The 15,556-nt window shown below is 41.8% G+C and overlaps 1 long non-coding RNA gene and 1 pseudogene across 1 annotated transcript; both read left to right on the plus strand.

Moving 5' to 3' along the window:
* The first annotated feature begins 1,285 nt into the window (after window positions 1-1,285).
* LOC125199935 lies at window positions 1,286-7,078 on the plus strand (annotated as a pseudogene).
* A 141-nt stretch (window positions 7,079-7,219) lies between these two features.
* LOC125199934 lies at window positions 7,220-7,762 on the plus strand. The gene is made up of 2 exons (XR_007172644.1): window positions 7,220-7,320; window positions 7,397-7,762. It is a non-coding gene; the product is annotated as an uncharacterized LOC125199934 (long non-coding RNA).
* The last annotated feature ends 7,794 nt before the right edge of the window (window positions 7,763-15,556 follow it).

Below are 15,556 nucleotides of genomic sequence, written 5' to 3' on the forward strand. Positions count from 1 at the left end.
AAGACGTGGAGGATTTTGTGGGCTGCGGAATGTGGAGGATCCTCTAGGCGGCGGCGCTCCGGCGTTTCCGCTCGGGCCAGCCCTGCTATACAGGTGTGGTTTGAAGTAGTGAGAAATATTGTGTGATGTGCATGAAGCTTGAATTCTATTTAGGAGGTGTTTGGCCTGTTTGTTATTAAAGCCCCTATTGGTTTGGTTTTAAAGCAATCGCATGATTTTCAATAAGGTCTTAAGAATTTATAAACTAAAAGTATTTGGATGATTCAACTTAGTATAGGATACAAAGAGAAATGATAGTTAGATAGTGAGAATTTTGAGTTCGAGAGTGTGGGAATTGAAGATTTGACTGATGTATTGAAAATAACTAATTATAATACAGTTATTTTGTAATTAATTGTTGATTTATAAGATATGAAAATAAGTCGGTATTTGGGAGCTTGTAACCTGTATAGAAATTTTCACTCTTATCTTGAACTTATAAGCTCAACCAAACATCCTCTTAATCACTATCACACAAATGAACGCTGTGATCTTTTGCTTAGTATAGATGTAAGTGTGTGTGTGTGTATGTGATGAGGACAAGCAATTGTATATTGTGAGTATTCAATGTACATTGCTCCCTTGTTTTTGCAGTTTAGGGATTAGAGTAAAGTCCATTTTGGCCCATCTACACATGACCTTTTTTTATGATTTGCATTCTAAACAATACTATGTTTTTGTCATTCGATTCTTGTACAATATGATTTTTAACAAATTTAGGTGTCTTTTAGATGGAGCCGTTAAAAGTTAACGTTGAGGCTAAAAAGATCAATTTACTCATGTGTTTTGGACCAAAAAGTGACTTAACTTATTGTGGTCTCGTTGTCGTTGCAATGCCGCCAACCACCACGTGATGTCGCGGTTGTCCAATGAGAACCTCGACTACCACCAGTCCCTAAAAAATTAAAGCAAGAATGAAGCAAAAAACATCCTAATTATTTTAAAAATAGTTGGATTTGGACAAAAAAATTCACCAAATTCTCGTAGAAATTGGACGATATGATCGCACCAATTTTGATTCAAGTGAACTAAGAACATTTAACATCAAGAATCATGCTGAAATATGAAAGAATTTGATCGAAAATTTACACTTGGATCATGTTTACCTTGCTTGAGTTGGTTGCATATTCTTGTTGGCTTGTTGCATGTGTATGAGAACTCGTGTCAAGCTTTTGTCCGAAAGTACGACTTTCAGGGCCGTGAGCTTCTTAACAACTGGTGAATGATTATATTGATAAAACTGAACATGCTTGATTCTGATCTTTTTGGTGTTCCTCCCGAGCTCACTGGTGCTGATTTGTTTATGGCTGATATCAAGGCCTTAGAGGTGTATTGTTGGTATTGGTACTCTCTATCCAAGATGTGGACAAAGCCTCTTCCTGAAACATATGACGAGAGGGCAGTTACAGAGTATTTCACCTTGAGGCCTCATGTGGTGATCCTCCGGCTTCTTGAGGTGATAAAAAGTTTAGCCGGAATTTTTTTTTCCAAGTTAAAGATTGTATTATTTTGTGCTCTCCTTATACTTGGAAATGACTTCTTCAAGTTATCTGAAGTCTGGAAACAAGATCCTTGAACTGAAACCTGCGAATTGATCCTTTTGAGATTCTGCATGCTAACATGCTTAACAAAGTCATTGATCTGTTCTTCTGCTTACTCCTTTTTAATCACTCTAGTGCTTTTTGCGATTGCTGTTTTCGTTTGTATAGTTGGAAGTTCTTGGTGAGGACTCTTTTGAGTCATTAAAATAGTAGCTGGAAGTTTTATTCATAAACTGCGTCCTGACTCACCTTTATCTTTTGAAAGGTCCTTGTTGCCTTTATTTCTGCTACAATCAAATCAGAATCTCTAGCATCAGCTGTGATGCGGAGGAGGATGCTCGTCAAAAGTGTATCTGATTACAATTTTGGGATAATTTTAAAAGACACGATGCTAAAATTGGGTCCAACTTTATCAAAGGTAATGCTATTTCTACATCATGGAAGGAAGCTGGAGTAGGAAATAATTATTGAGTTTGCAGCAGCATGAACATGCTCAACGGACTGTGAATATCCAAACGAGATACTACTACAATTGCATTTGTTACCCAATTTTCTAATGCAAGTCTTTATATGTGTGCAGTTGGTCAGTCCCTTTCTACAAGGCCAGATATAATTGGTGATGAAGTCTCAAAGGTGTAAAACTGAACCATCTATTTCTTTTGAATTGCTGTGTACTAGGACCTTTCTTTAAATTGAGCTAACTTACGCTTTATGTGTTTCACCCAAATTTTGTGCCATAGCAGTGAATAAGTTTTTGTTATCTTGACTCCAGCCCGCAATTGAACTCAATTGTCAATATCCTCAGATCCATTTGGCAGTCCCATATTTACCTAATCAATGTTCGGCATCTTTATCAGTTGATTCGACTAACACTCTATTTAGCTTCTCATTCTACCAAAAGAACAAAGAAAGAAACTCATTTTGTTAGTTCTTTGTGACAACTGATAATACTCTGTAGACTGTTGACATAATTGATAATTCCCATGTGCTGTTCTCTATGCCGAAAATAATTCATATTTCATATTTTATTTTCTTGGCGAAGTTATGATTGCAGGCATTGTCAGAGCTGCATGATCAAATCCCTCCGTTCCCACGGGCTGAAGCAATAAAGATTATAGAAGACGAATTAGGTTTTCCTGTGGACGAGTATTTTAGCTATGTCTCTGAGGATCCGGTAGCTGCAGCTTCATTTGGGCAGGTATGGAAGGCTTTTGTGTCATGTTATGGGCTATGGAACTATTGGGAAATTTAAAAATTGACCGTCCACGAAAAATAGTCTCATTTTTCCATTTTGCGGTGTCCACGAAAAGTAGTCCCATTCCAAAAATGGGAAGTTTCTCTGTCATACTTTACCCACTTTTTCTTTCTCTATCTGACTTAACCGATTTCTCATTAAAACCTATGCCATTCATCCATAGGCCTTTTTTCTTGGACGGAGGGGTAAGTAAGATCAATTATGGACAGATTTCTCTACTATGTTTCTTAGTTTGCCACCGTATAGTTTCTAATGTTTTTGTTGACATTTAAAGGTTTACAAGGCCAAAACCCATGAGGGATTTGATGTGGCGGTGAAAGTTCAGCGTCCTAACTACATCACATAGTTGTTCGGGATATTTATATTCTTCATAAAGGGGTTTGTCTCATACACTTGCATGTCATCTTTCTTTCAGAATAATATAAGATGCTGAATTAACACTGAGCAATTCTTTTTAGCTAGGACTTCTGCAGAAGATAGCTAAAAGGAAAAATGATCTTTCTATATATGCGGATGAACTGGGAAAAGGTCTGATAGGGAGTTAGATTACAATCTTGAGGCAGCTAATGCATCAGAATTCATGGTAATTTTCTGTTATGAACTTTATTTGGTTGTTTCTCATCATCTCATGCATGTATTTTCCTTCAAATAGGTGGAGAAAGTTTTTTTTATTCATATTTAGCAAGAGAAATACTATCTTGATGATCTTGGTCATACATGTAACTGCAGCAGAGATGCATAGCATATAAGTTGTTCATGTGAAGAGGCATTCCCCTGTCTAGTATGCTGACACTATCAGAACAGTATAACTAATCCTATTTCACTTTTAAAAATAGTTTTTGAATACTATTCTTTCAATTTTCTGCAGGAAGCTCATTCTCGGTTCACATTTATTTGTTTGCCAAAAGTATTTAAGCATTTGACCAGGAAACGAGTTCTAACTATGGAATGGATGGCTGGTGATAGTCCAACAGAGTTGCTATCTGTTTCGTCTGAGGAGTCTAACCTAAAGCTTCTTGATTTGGTATGGGAATAACTTGAGACTGTAACTGCTGAAATTCAAGATTATACATAAAGTGCATCTATTGATTTCAAGAAAAGTAGTTAGATCTTCCTGTTTCCCCTATAATAACGCTGAATGACTAATCTTGCTTCTATTGCAGAAACAAATGAATACTCCCTCCGTCCACGAAAAATAGACTCATTTTGCCATTTTGGGATGTCCAAAGAAAATAGTCCCGTTTCTAAAAATAGAAAGTTTCACTTTCATATTTTATCCACTTTCTCCCCTCTCCCATACTTTACCTACTTTTTCTCCATATCTCTTTACTTTACCTACTCCCCCCTCCTCTTACTTTACCAATTTCTCATTAAAACCCGTGCCGCACAAATGGGACTATTTTTTGTAGGCGAAGGGAGTATTAGATTTTTTTCTTAATTTTAGATACACATGATGGAGAAGTGGCAGGCACTACAAAAGATATGTTCAAATTTATACATAGCTCACATACTAGAGATTAGAGACGGTGTCATATATTAGAACTTACAGTATAATTTCTAGACTTTGCATTTTAACGTATCACAGGGAAGGAGTAACATCATATCTACTGGTCCCATTATTTTTCGTGATTCACCTGCATTCTTGTATCATTTAAAAGCTATTAGGTACTGCTATCCTACTTTAGGTTAACAAAGGTGTGGAGGCATCACTTATACAACTTCTTGAGACTGGCCTAATGCATGCTGATCCACATCCAGGAAATTTGCGTTACACATCATCTGGGAAACTTGGGTACTAACCTGTTCATAAATAAATTATTAATAGGCACATATACGTTAAATAAAATTTCAATCCTAAAAACAAGTTTGATCATGGATTAGTTATATTATGATGTCTAATACTTGAATGCTTCTCTTTACCGATTTACTGGAATAGGTTCCTTGATTTTGGCTTGCTCTGTCGGATGGAGAAGAAGCACCAGTACGCCATGCTTGGTGCCATAGTTCACATTGTAAATGGTGATTGGGCATCTCTTGTGTATGATTTGACGGAAATGGATGTGATTAGACCTGGGACTAACATAAGGCGTTTTACCATGGTAGCATCCATATCATTGATAATTTTAAACTACACTTGCATATGGTTCTTATTACCATCTCGTGAGTGGTGTTTGCCTCAAACAATTGCATCAGATAATCTGACTTTCTGAATAATTCAGGACCTGGAAGATTCCATGGGGAAGTTGGTATTTACCAATGGAATACCAGATGTCAAGTTTAGTCGGGTGAGAATCAATTAGTAAATCAATAGAGTATAATCTCAAATTAACTTTTTAATGAGACATCTGAAAATTCTGAGTGTGCCTTTCGATTTGTATGTGCTCCTTTAATGATTTAAATTTCTTAATCTGAAGGTACTGGGTAAAATATGGTCTGTCGCTCTAAAGTATCACTGCCGCATGCCTCCGTACTATGTTCTTGTTTTGCGGTCTCTGGCGTCTTTGGAAGGTAATATTTCTGCCTACCCTAGAAGAGGGATGCAAATTCATTGTTTGTATGCCTCTGTTATAATGCTTGATAGTCTGCAACCTATGAATGTCGAAGATGTCGTTAAACATATACCTGTGGAGAGCCTCAAACGTTATTGGTTAGGAAGGGACATCACGAAATGTGCATAAAAATTTCCCACTAGTCCATGTTTTATATGAGTTGCTATACATGGACATCAACTTAATATATACCTAAGTGCCTACTACTCCCTCCGTCCCCCTAAAGATGTCTCACTTTCCTTTTTAGTTTGTCCCAACCAAGATGACCATTGCTGAATATAGAAAAAGCTTTATCTCTACTCTATTCCCACTCTCTTACTTGATTCTCTCTACTTAACATACAAAATAAAGTTGCATAAAATCATGTGCCACCCAAGGAAGGGGTCATCTTCCTTGGGACGGAGGGAGTACTACTTTTCATCTTCAAACTACATAACTTGGTGTGTGCACAGTGATAATGTTTTAAACTATTACTTGATTCCCTTGTTTGTTCTGCAGGATTGGCGGTTGCTGCTGATCCTACGTTTAAGACATTTGAAGCTGCATATCCATATGTTTTTCAGAAGCTTCTTGTTGACAATTCTGCTGCTACAAGGAGAATCTTGTACTCGGTACCATATGGATGATAAAATTTAATTTTACGGTGTTCTATCGTATACAAGCACTTGCAATTCATCTAAGACGTTTGACCTAGTTAACATTTTCCTGTTTTGTTAAGTTATTATTTTCTGGCTAAGATGTTTGTATTGGTTGCACGAATGATTAGGAAAATACATAATTCAAACTTTTGCCATCTAACAGACACCAAGAATTTGGCTACTGAAAGTCTATATTCGGAATGTATTACCATAACCTCTGAAATCTTTTTCTAATTACTCTGTTTAAACTTTTCAGGTTGTGTTCAACAGAAGAAGAGAATTTCAATGGCAAAAGCTTGCTGTTTTCTTGAGAGTTGGAGCAACCAGGTAAATTAATACTGAATTTTCCTCTCGTAGTTTGAATTATCGAAACGTTTCTGCACGCTAATATTGGCAAGTTGTCAGAACAAATGTAGGCTGTTTCTCCTTCAGAAGCATTTGTGTTTCCTTAGTTTATTTTCTTTTATTTTTTTAATTTTCTGTTGTTTTTTGGGGTGGACAGATGCTATATCCGTCGCATTTGATCTATGACTACCATTTCCATTTTGTTTCCAGGAAAGAACTGAAATCATTGGTGAAACAAAACACGCATACTTCTCTCTGCAATCTGCAAATGGAATTGCTCCAGAAATGAATCTCACAAACCTGGCACTGAAAATTCTACCATCCAAAAACGGCCTCGTTTTAAGAAGACTCTTGATGACTGCAGTAAGCGCCTTTACTTCAACCTATTTATATGCTGTTGCATATCAACATTTCACTTTCTATTCAAAAGTATGCGTGCAAGTGTCCCATACATTCGAGAATGACATGTTAGTACACATAATGACATAATCAATATATTGACTTTGTTTTCAAGTCTAGGACAGGTCCACTTTGTGATACTAAAAGTCCCATTGGCAATTGGAAATCTACATGGAAATTGTACACAAAATTAAAGTCAATTGTCATTTTGCAGATTTTCAATTGCCAACACGGCTTCCCAAGTACCGGAATAGTGGGCCCTTCCTACTTTTGAAAACTGAATCAACTTATCGGATAATGATGTGCCATTTTCTTTAAGTGCGAGTCATTTATTAAAATCATGAATACTTTGCAGTAGAAAGTGAAATGTGAGTTTTATCTTCCTTAGTTTGAGACCAAACCATCTGTTGTCCAACAGGATGGAGCTCACTGATTCGAGCGCCAAGCTTCGAAGGAGGCCATTTCGTTCCGCCAAGAGCTTTGTCAGGTCGTTGCAGATGTTATATACAAATGGATATCTGGAGCAATGGAGAAAGGTCTCAATATCCCCAAAGGTAGCTCTCCATTCACGCTGGCCGACAGAAACCACATGCATCCTCTACAAACGACGAATATGAATCTCTTTTACAGATCGTCGTCTCAGAGTGATCTTCACCAAGTCTTATAATTCTGCTAGGAAAGATCCTCTATTGCTCTTAAGATTCTACTATGCTTCATTATCGATGCTCTTCGTGGCATCGGCTATGGCTTGTCGAAGAGTGTTGGCAGCCCTCATCAGAGCTTACTTGAGTCGTGTATCCTATAACTGGAAGCAAATCTCTATGGCCAACTAAGGGTACTGCTTGAAGCTTTTTCTTCAAGATAATCTAAGAGGAGCAAAACATCACATCCGTTGAAGGTTACTCTGTAGAGAAAAAGCTTATAAATAAATAGTACTATAAAAAATTTTATTATGTAATTAATAATTATGTAAATGGTAGTAATATCTTATACCTTAATACTTTTTCTTTAAAAAAATTTTTACCTACAAGTGGTATGTGAGAGACAATATTATACTTTTCCGTCCCACTAAAAAAAAGTTTTTCTTTTTGGATTGTCCATTAAAAATAAAACATTTCCTAAAATTGAAATATCATAATCTCTATTTTTTTCATCTCTTTATTTATTCTCTTTCATTAACTCACAAAATAAAACTACATAAAATCTCGATTAAAAAACAAACATTTCATAATTAATGGACGGACGGAGTAGCTCTTTGTCAAGGTTTTGGATCATGAAGGGATCAAGTTTGAGTTTTGTTGAGCATGAACTTGTTACACTCAAAAGAACAACCTGTATATGTTAGGTAGTTTGATTATACTTTTATCCGTCCCGGGAAATTTTTTTATACATATTTCCATTCCTCATCGCACAAAAATTTTGTCACATACCACTTATATCATTTTGGTAGTGAACCTCACATTTCACTAATTCATTGTATAAAATTAATAATTAAAAAGAGGGTCCATATTTCACTAACTTTTTCAACTCATTTTCCATTATACTAAAATTTCTTTAAAAATTTTATACGGTCAAAATGTGATAGTAATATTTATGAGATGGAGGGGGTAGCTCTTTTACTCCTCGAAGGTATTGGAATATATGTTAGGAATTCAGTGCGTAAAGAAGTGGTTATATAAACTCCATGCACCAGCTCGCATTGACAGTTGAGAGCCATTGCAGACTCCACTGAGTTCTTGTTATGTTAGGTTGTTCTTGTTATGTTACATTCTAAAAGAAGTGAACACTTGAGCTACTTATTTGTATATGTAACCTTTTCTCCAATATTACGAGGATAAATAATTTTAACTATTTTGCTTTTTATTTTCTCTTTTAATTCGAACAATAAAGGTCATGTAATACGCATTGCACGTAAAAGGTGACCGAGTTGTCACTCAAGTTCTATTATCTGAACCACTGCTTCCGCCTCCCATTTTTGCTCCTCTATTCCACTAACAAATTCAGAAAACAACCCAACCCATTCACACCAAGAAATTAGAGTGTGCACAAACGGGATTTGCAGAAAGCGGGGCTTTTTGGGATGCTCTGGCCCCCGGGGTGGGGCCCCGGGCCCCAATATCGTGATCCTTCCAGGGGGTGTGTTCGGGGGGGTGTGGGACCCCAGCAAGGCCGCAAATGTCATGGCAATTGTGTGGGTGCTGACAATGGCGATGCTGAGAACAAGTGTTTGGAGGCGCTGGCGCTGGGGGAAGAGAGCTGAAGATGGATGGCTCAGGCTGATTTTACCCAGACTTTTGAATTACTGTCGCGGGTTATAGAGCTCAGACCATTTGGGGGTTTGCATACTATGTACAAGGAAAGGTTGGGATGGGAGACAGATGGAGCGTTTGAGGACTTTAAAAAGAGGTTTTTGGGACTTCGCACCTCGTTATCCTCAGGCATATTTTTTAAAAAGGGGATGTTTATATGGCTATGGATCGATTTGACAAAGCGACCCCCTCCATTCGTCGGCAAAGTCATTCAAGGCAAGAATAGCAAAGCTTCAAGATAAACTATCTCCAGCAAATTTGGGATGAAGCTTCTCAGATGGATTTGTGGGATTCAAAACCAGCATAGCTTCTTACTAGATCTTGCATTGTAGTATAAAACTCTAGAAGGAAACTATGGGAAAATTTAAAAAGAAGTCACTTCATTTCTGCAAAAAAAAAAATTTATTATCTGACCTCCTTGCATAATTAAATAGTAGTACTTATTTTTTTCCCCACTATAGATACGAAGGAGACTTTCTTATCGTGAACAGTTTCAATCCTTTGAATTCTAACTTAGAGATTACAAATGATTCTGGTTGATTATGGAAGCATGAGATGTCGGTGATTATTATTTTAACCAGAATATTACATTGATCATCGTAAGGACGGGATATTAAAAAAAACATTTTGAGCAGTTTGCACAATTAAATTTTTAAACATAATATCTCAATCCACTTTTACCAAGAGCATCCGAATTGGCTAGGCCCGGCTAGCCAATTCCGTGGATCGGCTAGCGAACCATTGAAACCCGGCGGGGGCTTTCGGCGGACGGCGGGGGCGGGCCGCCCCCCGCGGCGGGCCCCACCGACGCTACCGCCTGGGGGCCCCGACGGCCCCCGTCGCGCGACGATTTTCAATTTTTTTAAATCATATAAACGCGTTTTCGTTTCATTTTCATTTCATCACTTTTTTTAAGGGTTTTTCTCTCTTTTTCCCCTACAAACATCATCGGCGATGGATCATCCCCCGGGCAAGCGGATCTCGACTCCGATGGGGGATGGGATGGGGCGAGGGGCCCGGGGTTTAACATCCTTTGGAATCGATGAGGGGATGATGGCGGTGCCCCGGGGGGCGAGGGGGGGGCCCCGGGGGGTATCCGGGGGGATCCCGGGGGCGCGCCCCCCGGGGTGGGGGTATCCCCTGCCACAGATATGGGGAGGATGGCAGGGGGTGCCGCACGGAGCATCCCGGATGCGGGGGGGCGGGGTCACCGGGGGGGGACGCGGGATATTGGCCCCCGCTTTATTTTTTCGGGTTCGTGTCACACGCGACCCCCGGGGGGGTTCTTTGGGGGATGACCTTCCATTCAGATATGGGGATCGATCTCGGGCGATGATACCCCGTCACCCCGGGCCGGCCCAAGAAAAAGGAGGGGGGAAAGGGGGAAAGGGGGGGCGGCCGGCGAGGGCATCGCACCCCGGGCCCGGCCGGGGGGTGGACGGAGGATGATCGCCCGGGGGGGGGGGTGGTTGGAGGGTGGGGGATCCACGGTTAACAACGGCGTCAACATGGGGCAAGATCGGCCCCTTTTGAGCCCCCCCAAGGAAGGACACCCCCAAGGGGGCCCCGGAAGGGGGGAGGGGAAAGGGCGTCCTTGGGGTTTTTTTAGTTTGCGCGGGGCAAGAAAATGGGGGGCCCTATGGGGCTGCCCTTGCGGGATGCTCTGGCTAAAAAAAGTGGTTCACCATATTGCTCTAGCTTTTCTCTAGTTCTCTAAATCTCGAGCCTCCCCCGGTCCCCGGCGGCTTTCCCCGTCGGTGGGAAAACCCGCGCTCCCTTTTAAAACCACAAGAAAGCTAAAAAACTTGGTGTCACCCAATATGGAAGAGCCGTTTGGGAAAAAACGTCTCACCGCCGATCCCGGCGGCGGGGGAAAGCCCCCAAGGAAACGAGCAAAAAGGGAAACGGAAAAGTGAAAGGTCCCAGAAAAAGATTAACCTCTCCTTGGAGAAATGCTACCCCGGGGGACAAGAAATAGAAAATAAACGCAATCGATGGAAGAGGGGAAAAGTTGGGGCTGGGGCGGAACCCTTCCGGGCAAAAATTTTTGGGAAACAACCATCATGGCGGCTGCAAAATTGAAAACTACCAACAATCCTCCACAACTACGGAAAATGAAGGCTCGCCCCGGGCTAGAAGGGCCAGTGGAAGGAGGTGGCGCCATGCCAAAGGACTCCTGGCCAACAAAAACTCTTTTTGGGATTTTCTCCTTTTCCGGATGCCTAAAAAAATGAACCCGGGGGGTCACGGCCCTTTGGGTTTTTGGGCTTGCACTACTAATGTCTAATTTCCATTTTGAAAAACTTTGGAGCGCTAAAAGTGATGGTTTGAAAAAGTCGTTTTAGAATTTTTGGTGGGGGCATATCCTATTCAGCAACGATTTTGGGGGACTTAGATCCTCAAACCTATCAAATTTCCTCCCCCGGTTGTAGTAAAAAATAACCCTCAAAAGACGGGGAAGTCGAACTAAAACCCCCAAAACCCTCTGTTTTTGACCATGACTTTCTCAAAAATAAAGAAAAAAATGAAGGTCTTCTTGGGGGGATAAACCCTGGGTCATAGAACTAGTATAGGGGTTCAAATTTTGAAGAGTGATCGCGGGATAGTCAAAAGGCGACCCTTTCCCCAAAGGGTGCTTCCCCCAAAAAGGAATCTGGAGCCCCCAGACAAGGAGGGGAAAACCCCACATCAAACGAGGGGGGAAGAAGGGGGGGGGGGGGGCTCACTCAACAAGGAACCATCATTCTTAGGGGTAAAAAAACCCAAAATTGGGAGATTGGAGGAAAGGGGGGCCTTTACTTTCTTCCGGGGGGGATACGGCCCCCCTCAGAAAACCACGTATTGGGATTCTCCCACTCTTCCCAAATTCTCAAGTCAAAAGATGTTGGGAACATTGAGTTTTAAAAGCTTCCATGGAACCATCAAACGAAACATATCATAATAGTTTAAAGAATTGAGGAATGAAAAATGATGAAGGGGCCCAAATTTGTAGGGTTCATGATCATCCCCCGATCGGGTGTTCAAAGGGGCCCCAATTTTAAATTCCCTTCTTGAAACTCCGTTGGCGGTATGGTCAATGTCGGTTTCGATACATTTTTTTTGAAGTGTCGGCATTTTCCCCCTTGGATCTTTTTTTGGGTAACGATTGCTCGATCATGCTACATCAAACAAAATGAGATTGTCATTTGCTCGAATTTTAAAATTTGGGCTCTCAAAACCTCAAAAAAAGTGGTACTGAATATTGGAAAGGAAGTGCTTGAAAGTTAAGTGGGATAGAACCCCCTCTTTATTGTAAGAATGCCGGCATGTTGGACATACAAGAAAAACCCCAGGGGTTTGGGAAAAAAGGAGGGCCCCTCCTTTGAAAAAAAAAACAACAACCCCCGGGGGCAAGGGAGAATCGGGAGACGACCAATCAAAGGAGGTTCACCTCTTAATACCAAGAGGAAAAAAGGGGAAGCATTAAAAGGGAAAACGGGGGACACAAGGGAAAAACGGGGTCATAACCAATGGAGCGGGACCCAAGAGTGAACACGCCTCGGCTGCCAAAATCCCCCTCAATTCGATTTTTGAACAAAGAGGGGTTTTATCAAACGGGGGGCCCCCGGGGGTAGGAAGGGAAAAGAAATGGCGAAAAAAATGGCGAGCTCCCTAGATCCCTCTGGGACAAAGCGATGATGGGAGACCTAGCCTCCCGGAAAACGGGGAAAAAATGGAATTGTGATCGTTGACCCCGCACCGGGAATAAGCCTTGGCAGGGGTGCATAGGGAAACCCTGACTTTCCCCCAACACTTTGAACCCACTACCGGGCCTTTGGGCGGAGGACATGTGGCGGGAAAAGAAGGGACGATGAGAGGGGGGAGGGAAAATTCTCGGGGGGTGGGTGAATTTTTACAAAGGGCGGGTAACCCGCCTTGTGAAGGAAAGGAGGAAAATTTTTCCCCGGAACGGGGGTTCCCCCACCGATTGAGTTGTTTATGTGTCAAAATGCGTCTGGAATGGGGGGAATGGCGAATGCCCTACCCAAAATGTCCTAAATCATCTATCAATTGTAAATATAAAGCTGTCTTTTTTTGCTATCATTGAACCTCTTGCCCCTCGTCGGGTTTTGCGGGTGGTCGTTTGGGTTCAAAGGGCGTAACCGATAACAAAATTTGGATTTTCGGCCGGGTTGGGAGGTGGAAACTGTCTCGACTCGAACAGGGGCTTCATGTTCATGTCTCATCAAATTCCTTTGAAAAAACCCCTTTGTATCGGTGATTTAAGGAAAATGCTCGAGAGGGCGGGGCTCAGGAATCCCCCGAAATCGGCGGTGGAGGGAGGATGTGGGGGGGGGTTTCAACATTCCTTTTAATGGAAGAACGGAGAGGAGGAGCGGTTGAAGGAGCACGGAGTAAAACCGGTGAAATGTTGGACTTCGCGGGGGCTATTAACGATTGCCACCTAGTCGACCCAGGCTTCGATGGCCCTTTGTTCACCGGGCAAGAGGCGAGTTGTTTGAACGTCGGATCGGATTCTCATCAATGAAGGTTGGGCATCACATATAGCCTCACAAGGGTCACGGTTGCTACCTGGGTTGTGTCGGACCATGGCCCATTGTTAGTCGGTGCATGGAATCGAAACTAGGAGGCACCTCCCTTGGGTTCCAAAACATGTGGACTAGGCATCCCGTTTTTAAGGAGGTTAAGAAACTTTGGAGTATTGAAACCGGAGCTAATGGCATGCGGAATCTGCAAATCAAGCTCGGTAACGTCAAGAAAGGGCTCAAGGCGTGGGAAAAAGGAAGTCTTTGGAAATATTTTCGTCCGCCTTCGAAATGCGAGAGGGAGCGGAAGCACAGATCAAATTTGAGCGAGCCTTCCCCAACCAGAGAATATCGAATAGACGAGCAATTCGAATACCTCTTATGCCTCCGTATGGAGGAGGATATTTGGAGACAAAGGCGAGCATTCGTTGGGTAGTAGAAGGAGAACGGAACACCAAATTCTACCAAGGTTGGGTGCGTCAAAAAAGAGTTAAGTCGAGAATTCATGAAATTGAGGTAGATGGCATCTCAATCTCGACGAGGAGGAGCTTCAACAATCTGGGTGAAGTTTTTATCAAAACCTCCTCTCTTCGAATGCCAACTTCTTGGAGGAGCCGCTTTTGGAGCTAATCAATCCGCTCCGGACAACCTTGATACGGGGAATTTATGTAACATACTGCTCATGGAGGAGGTCAAAGCAGCGTATTCGGAATATCGACAAATAGTGCCTCTTGGGAGATTGTAGGAGGGGATTTAGCTACGGCTGGGGGATTTCTTTACGGGAGGGTATATGCCAAGAAGCTTCTGCCACCATGATCGTGCTCCTCCCAAAGAAAGAAAATCCTAGCACGTGGTCGGATTATCGACCGATCGATCTATGCAGACGTCACAAATAAAATAATATCCAAGATCATCTCCACTAGACTTATGCGCTTTCCTACTTTGATTGCCCCTAACCGAGGCGGATTTATCAAAGGGAGATTATTGAGTGACAATGTGTTACTTGCGCAAGAAATTATCCGGGATCTACCAAACTGCTCTCCCACCGAACGTGGCAATCAAGCTAGACATGGCCAAGGCCTACGATCGGGTTCGGTGGGCATTTCTAATCAAAGTACTACGCCGCATGGGTTTCTCCGAAACTTGGATTGGGCTTGTTGAACGTTGCAACAATTCATGCTGGTTCTCGATTCTCATTAACTGGTGCGTGGATTCTTCAAGTCAACAAGGGGACTTAGACAAGGTGATCCTCTTTCCCTCTCTTTTTATTCTTGGCGGAATATCTTTCTCGAGCTTAAATAAGTTAATTATGGGAATGAGAGAGATGAGGTTTTACATCGCGGTATGGTTTGGAGGTCTCACATCGGCGTACGCGGATGATGTCATTGTCTTCACTCAGCGAGACAGGAATCCATCGAGAATTTGTTGAATGTCTTCGGCACTATGCGGCGTGTCGGGTCAAAAAGTTAACATGGAAAAAGCCGGTTTACGTGGACGACAAGCATGCGGGTGGGCACCTAATATCCAAGCGACATGAGGATTTCAACGGGGAGTTCCCTTTTATTTATCTTGGGGTCCCGATTTTCAAAGGAAGGAAGAAAACCGACATGTTCATGTTCTTGCGAGAGAAAATCTCCATCCGTATCCACTCTTGGTCACATAAGTTTCTATCCTTTGGAGGTCGGTTAACTTTGATTAAAAGTACGTTAGGAGCTATTCCTTTGCATGTGTTCCAGGTCTTGGAACCAACTAAAGAGGCTATGAAACAAAAGGAGAGTCTCTTAGCCAAGTATTTTTGGGGATCAACACAAGACAAGAGGGCGACTCATTGGATAAGTTGGGAACAAATTTGTCATCCCTATGATGAGGGTGGTTTGGGTATCCGGAGGCTCGGGGAAATGGTGGAGGCTTTCGGAATGAAACTATGGGTGAGATTTTGGGAACAAGATTCATTA

The sequence above is a fragment of the Salvia hispanica genome, unplaced genomic scaffold (genome assembly GCF_023119035.1).
Source record: "Salvia hispanica cultivar TCC Black 2014 unplaced genomic scaffold, UniMelb_Shisp_WGS_1.0 HiC_scaffold_746, whole genome shotgun sequence".
In the NCBI taxonomy this organism is placed as follows: Eukaryota; Viridiplantae; Streptophyta; class Magnoliopsida; order Lamiales; family Lamiaceae; genus Salvia; species Salvia hispanica.